General features: G+C 40.6%; 1 long non-coding RNA gene across 1 annotated transcript; it reads left to right on the top strand.

Annotated features, from left to right (window-relative positions):
• The first annotated feature begins 517 nt into the window (after positions 1-517).
• LOC142390400 (uncharacterized) lies at positions 518-1,673 on the top strand. The gene is made up of 3 exons (XR_012770459.1): positions 518-550; positions 1,061-1,209; positions 1,424-1,673. It is a non-coding gene; the product is annotated as an uncharacterized LOC142390400 (long non-coding RNA).
• The last annotated feature ends 5,071 nt before the right edge of the window (positions 1,674-6,744 follow it).

Genomic DNA, 6,744 nt, shown 5'->3' with positions numbered 1-6,744 from the left:
GACTACATACAGCATGAATACTTAGGTAAGCAAGTCTAGTTCTGTTCTGCGGCTAGATACGTCTGTTACACGGAAAATGACGCCCGACGATAACAATTCATATTTTGTAAGCCTTTCTTTAGATTGGTGACTTTATATTTTGTGGGCATTTGTTACGGTTTGGTGACTTTTTTTTTTTAACGTCGAGTCGTTTCTGCGTCTTTCGTGTGTGATATGCGATCGGGTGTTGTGGCTGGGTGAAGGATGTTTAGCAAACGTTTGCTGACTACCCTCGAACATACACCATTTTGTATCTTTCAATTCGAACACAATTTTGACTTCAAATCTGTCGGGACACGTCAGTTTATCACGAGTGTAATGCTCGGCTTTCGAACCATGAGATGTGTGCTCTCTGTCTGCATCAGGTTCACTCTTCACTGGCCAGCACATCAAGTGCTCACGTCCAGACATCCCGGACCAGGGATGCTGCCTGCCAGACTGAGCCCATTGTCAATAGGACTGCAGCCACACCGAAGAATGTTGTCTTTCTCTATAGTGGAATGCTTTGCAGGTGAGATGTTTTACCTTGTAGTTGTTGAAAGTTTTTGTTGTCTGAAATGTCATTATTGAGCCGGGTTTCTCCAGCACTATAAGGCACGAAACACCTAGACCAGGTCCCCTGAAAAGATTGTCTTGTGAATGTAATTTATATTTGATTTACCAAAAAATGTATACTTTTAGGGGGTTTTCAGATCATAGTTCCTATGAAACTTCACAATATATGAAAACTTTTTTCCAAAATGTTTTATACCTACTTTCAAAAATATTGTTTTATTTGTTACTACCATTAAAAGCAGCATTTAAATGTTTCAAATGCTATCTCAGCTGATATCACTTTCCTGATGCTTGAAATCAGATTTAAAAAAAAGTAATGAGAACAGCTTCTATAGCATTTTGGAAAAGAGCTTTTCATATGCTCTCCCATGATGATGCATGTGTCTCTACCAGCTAACCCCCACCACCATGACAAATGAAAATTCTGTGAGAAACACTGTTTACACATTGTTTCTTGTTCTTTCAGACTGTACTTGGCAGCGATCCACTTTAATGAAAATGCAAACCGACCACAGGCCCAGACAGCAGACGGTGTACCTCTCTTCAAAATCTCCTTTCCCAAATCCAAGAAGGGAGAGTGCACAGTCAAACGTCAAAAGACTAAGCCAACCTTTGGTAAGACCTCAAAAGTTCAAGAATTCAAGTCCAACTACTTTTGCCTTTATCAAATTTACTGAGGTTAATTCCAACAAATAGGAATACAAAAAATGTGAGAAAAAGAAATCTAAACAAACATAAATATATATAAATAGAACAAATATAAATATATAAATAAACATTGAAATGTACAAATGACTAACTGAAATATACAAATGTTGTGCTTGTACAGTGTGTATGAATGTTCTGTGTGAAAGGGTATGTGGATGTCCTGATGGACCTAATTTTTCACACGTGAGGCAGTCTAAACCCGGTGCAGTGTCCTTCATCATCGGGGTACTCGGCACGGATACGCAGGACCACACAGGCAGGAATGACCACTCTGATCCGGCGACCCAAAAAGCCCCAGCACCACGCCACGAACTGCCTGTAGGCCAAATACCTGAAGCGCCTGGAAGAACAGATAGAAAAAATTACACTTGAAGAGAATGTTGTTGTTCTTCTGTTATTGCGATGTTGTACATATTTACATATTCCTATGGATTATTCTTGATTGTGTTTTAATAATGTCTTGTAAATAAATCTACAAACACTCTTCATACTGTCTGCATAGTTGAATTATCAGGCTCTATTGGGTGGGTGTACTGTAAACTCTATGTATGTGGCTATGAGTGATTATTTTACAACGCTTACCGATGGGTTCTTCTCAGGCGTAAACTGCCAAACAGGTAGATCCAAATGTTTACAGTGTTACCTGAGGGATCTCCATGCAGCATCTATTCTCCCTTTCTGTGGGCATTCTCGCAAATTCCCCATTGACACCTATTATTTTGAAAAAAAGGCAGTGTAATGATATTCTGTTTTCAGGTAATGCCGGCAAATATAACAATGAAACATCTTTAGTGAGAAGTAAATGAGTTAACAGGTGAGCATGGAGAATAATTACATGCTGGTCAGAATACTATCATGTTTTTTGCATGCCATAGGCTACTGTATAACTAAATGGGCAACGCACAGCTGGCTGTTCCCAGTGAAGACGGGCTACTAAAAAAGGTGTACACAGAAATATGTGGCATAAGTTTCATTCCGTGTAGTTACACTTTGGATCCAGCACATGGTCAGGATATGATGAGGTATGTTTTTTTGTCTAGAAAACTTGGTTAGAAATCGCTCCCCTTATGTCAACACTGGGTGGAGAATCATTTGCATGTTGGCAATGTGTACTATGGGAAATACTTTGGCAGTGTTACTGTTGTATAATGCAAGGCGACATTGAGAAAGTTACTTGGTGTAGAGACTGGAGATGCCAGCAGCCATACCCACTAATGTTAGCACTGCAAACACGTGCCCACATTGCAAAATAAGTTGGGAACTTATACGTTTTGTAAGCCAAAATAATATTTTAGGTAGTCCTGATGTAGTGACTACAATTTCTGCTCTAATTAGGCTACCGTAGGCTAAGCGACTGCTAGTATCTGCGCACCTCAGTGGTTCGGACCGACCCAACTATAAACGTTTCCAGACATAACATTTCAAACTCACCATTCTGAGACGTTTTACTGAAGGCGCTGCTGATCTGCAGTTTGTTGCTGAACTGCCTGCGCCTCGCTTCAGGGTCCGATTCCGGGTCGAAGGCGAACGGTACGATGGTTTGCTCACCTGCCATTTCTATTTTTTTTTCCTACTAGCAGGCAGCTAACATGCGCGGAGCCAAAACAGAGAATCAGACACGCCCCCATTCAGCCATGACACACCCCTCGCGCTCCTCCTTGCTTCTCATTAGGAAAACAGGGCACTGGAGAGAGCCCTGAAATGCGGCTTTCTTCTAAGTGGCCAAATCTGCCTTTTTCGGGTGAATTTTGAGAACGCCTGGGGGTATAACATCCTGAAGCCTTCGAAAGCCCATTTAAAGCGCCACTACTATACCATGCCATGGGAACTTTAATAGAAATGTCTGACAACATTATCTAAAGAATGCCCGCATGTTAAAATGTTTTGGCTTTGGTTTTGCTTCTACTGGTTTCAGGTGTGTGATCTGTCTTAGTGTTTCTGTTATAGGCACAGGAGGGCATGCTATCTAATGTTTACAAAGGAGAGGTCACAGTGATTTTAATCAGTCCTGTTATTCTTTCTTATAACGGTGCGATCATCAATTTATGGACGTTACACATTTACATGATTTATTTACATATTTTGAATATTTGTTTATGATTTGTTTGAAGCCACGTCTAAATTTGATAACATTCGGACTTATTTTTGCCACAGAATACGGATGTAAAGAACTTCAAAATGATGGAGAAAATGAGGAAAGACAAAATTGTAATAGAGAAGGATGAACTATAACTAATAAATGAACTCCATTCTCTGCATGAGATCTTCCCTCCTTTTTCTTCAGGAAAAGGTTTTTTGGTGTTGGATTTTTCTACCATTTAAAGACAGAAATTGTGATCATATTCATATTGCACAACTAACCATTACCTCAGCATATCCCAGGCTCCTAAAGGTAGCCTGTGAAAATGAGTTTTGACTTGGTAGACTTCTCTCATCCCAGAGTAGTTACTTATCACTTGTGTGTAAACTCTAAATTCTTTCTAAATGTTTGTTGGGTGATTTGTTGTTGTTTTTCAATTATAACAAAAATGTATTTTTGATAATAATATATACTGCAGCGATATAATCTCCTTTTGGGAATTAATGAAGTACATTGAACTGAACTGAATGAAACTACAGACATGTCAAAAAAAATTTTTTTTCCTTCAGAAACCCTTGAGGAGATATTCTCTACATATCATTTTCAGAAATTAATATTTGAAATGGAAAATAGACAAGATGCCAAATTTATCTGTTAGGGCTAGTGCCTTTGTTACTGCTAGTACCTAGCCGCCTGACAAAAGGACCCAAGAGCAGACGCTGTAACAACAGAGGTTGAATTAAGACAAGGTTTCTTAAATAAGAAGTAGTGTGTGGAGCCAGAGGGATGATCCAAAGTCCACGGGAGACTCTGAGAGGAGAGGGAGATGATTAATGAGAGTTCCAGTGTGAGACTAAATCGATATAATGATTGGTTATCGCTTACTCCAGGTGGGTGTCCGATCAGAGGGGGGTTGTAGCTGGCTGTGGTGCAGAGCTCCTGAGTCTGCAGTGGGGCGAGCAGGCAGGAGCTCTGCACCACAGCGGACCCACCTGGACTCAGCAAGGGAAAACCCTCACATTTACCTGGATAATTTATTCTCTCTAAGCAGAGTAACCCATTCCCCTGGATCACTGCTGCACCTTCCTTTAAATATACATTGTCTTTTTTATCAAGTCTTCCTGTGTCTGCGTCTCCTCTTGAGTCAAAATTTGTGAGTCAGCCCGGCTTTCGCTGTGACACAATTGACCTGGCCAAAGTAATATTACCAAAAAAATGACCTGGTGCAGAGTTGGTCGGCCAATAACCGGAAGGTTGGTGGTTCAATTCCCACTCTCGCCACTCAAAAAAATATTGGTGAAACTGACAGCTGGAGGGGTGGCAGTCCACCTTCTTGTCACGCCTGAGGTGCCCTTGAGCAAGGCACCGCACCCCCATGCTCCATGGGCGCTTTGAATGGCTGCCCACCGCTCCAGTATGTGGGATCTGCATCTATGAGTGTGTGACCCTGCATGAGTGTGTCAACAGTTTAACGTTTTTGTGTTTCAAATACAAGGGCCAGACGTGGCCATCAAACAGGCCAGGGGGATCAGGCACCAGGTAGTTCCTTTAACCCTGGATGGGTTAAAAGCAGAGGAGAAATTGACAATAAATGACAGTAAATCTGATCTTAATCTTAAGTAACATCCATGTGAATGCAGGTTTTCCCGGCAGAACATTGCACTGTAACTGCACTGTCATGAGCAGTGGGACACAAGTTACCTGTTATTAGTTTAATTGTTCTTGTTGATCATTGTAGCAAGCTTCAGATTATTAGAGAACATTCCATGAGCAGTAATCACTGAAGAGCACATTGCATGCATAAACTTTAAAGTTTCAAAGTGAAAAAAGGCTTTCATGGTGAATAGCATGAGACTGAAATAAATATTTCATCCTCAGTTCTTCAAAGTTGTGGTTGAATATTGTAAGACCCTGGGAGTTTTTTTCCCTCTGCCTCACGTTTCTTGATTAAGAAAGAAACGTGTCTTCTCACCTAGACCATGCTTACACAGATGATAACATGCCACAGAGCTTTGTAATGAGATCAATATCTTGTTTAGAAATATGCTCCAGTGGGGAATAAAGCCCTGTTTAATAAGCTGTCACAGCTCAATATGCTTCTACTTGATAACAGTAGGAATATATATTAATGTTTAAAAAGTCTGTGGGAGGAAAGTAAAGGGAAAAAAAACAGACATTTTGCTATGGGGGTGAAAAAGAGCAATGAAAGGCTTTGAGGGTAAGGGATTATGGAAAATATCATAATAAAAGATGGCAGAGTTAGTTGAGGTCTGTGTTTCAGAGCAATTCTCTTTTTTTCAGACAATTTCACTTGATTAGTTTCTGGCTGTGGTGTTTAACAATCATCATCACACAAACTACCTTTTGGAAAAATTATATTCATTAGAAATCTTTTTAAAAAAAATCCCATATTGATGTACCTGATGTCATAGAAATAATAAAATAAGCGCAACCTCTAACAATGGATTCAATGGTGGTGCCACTGTGGGAGAGCAGGGCATTGACACTGCTCGAACCACACATTGTTTAAGGTCAGAATGAACTCTGTCTAGACAATGATGAAAATGTAGTAGCATTCTCAGACAGCAGGTGCAGAATAGAGATTGGGTTTGGGCCACATACACACAGAATGATATCAAAAGGTATAAGAGGTCGTCACAAACTGAGGTCATCGGGAATTTCTGTGCATGCTGAAATGGACATGTCTCTGTGACGATCTGTTCAATAAAATCCCAATAAGAGGTTGACCATGACGAGTCCGACTACTTTTTCTCCACAACAACACATATACTGAAATTACATGCTGCCACCACAAATGCCAAAATGAAGTCAGTTAGCAGATCTGTTGAGGAAGGTATGAGTTGTCTCCGGTTGTGGCAGACACATGACTTTACTGTTATGCTGGATACACTGATTCTTAAAACAAACAAGTTTAGTGGAAGAGCTAAATCAATGCAAGACTTTAAACTAAGGCATTAACCAGGACTGGCATGCCTTGTTGCCCATCACCACCCTGTTTTTAAGGAACATAAGATTATATTTTAGCTATGCTGCATTCGCACATAAAACTACAGATGATAGAGTATCTTAACTTATCTTTCAGCCAAGCGCCCTGTGTCATAATCTGTGATTGTGGTCGCTGGCCATTACCTCCACTGCAGAGAGACGAGACGCGTGTTCTGGCTGGCCTGCAGCTGCATCTCATGAGTTAAATCTCTCGACCATTTTCTTACTCATCCCGTCTCTATAGCAGAAAGAATAGCTTCACTTTCTAGCATGGGACAAAAGTAAGCTGTTAGCTCAGTCAGTAAGTCATCTTCACAAGACTCTGAAAGTTCTGCTTCGGGTTTCTTCGTAGTTTG

The sequence above is a fragment of the Odontesthes bonariensis genome, chromosome 10, assembly GCF_027942865.1.
Source record: "Odontesthes bonariensis isolate fOdoBon6 chromosome 10, fOdoBon6.hap1, whole genome shotgun sequence".
Classification (NCBI taxonomy): Eukaryota; Metazoa; Chordata; class Actinopteri; order Atheriniformes; family Atherinopsidae; genus Odontesthes; species Odontesthes bonariensis.
Note: the sequence above shows the minus strand (reverse complement) of the source record. Positions and strands in the feature narration are given on the sequence as shown.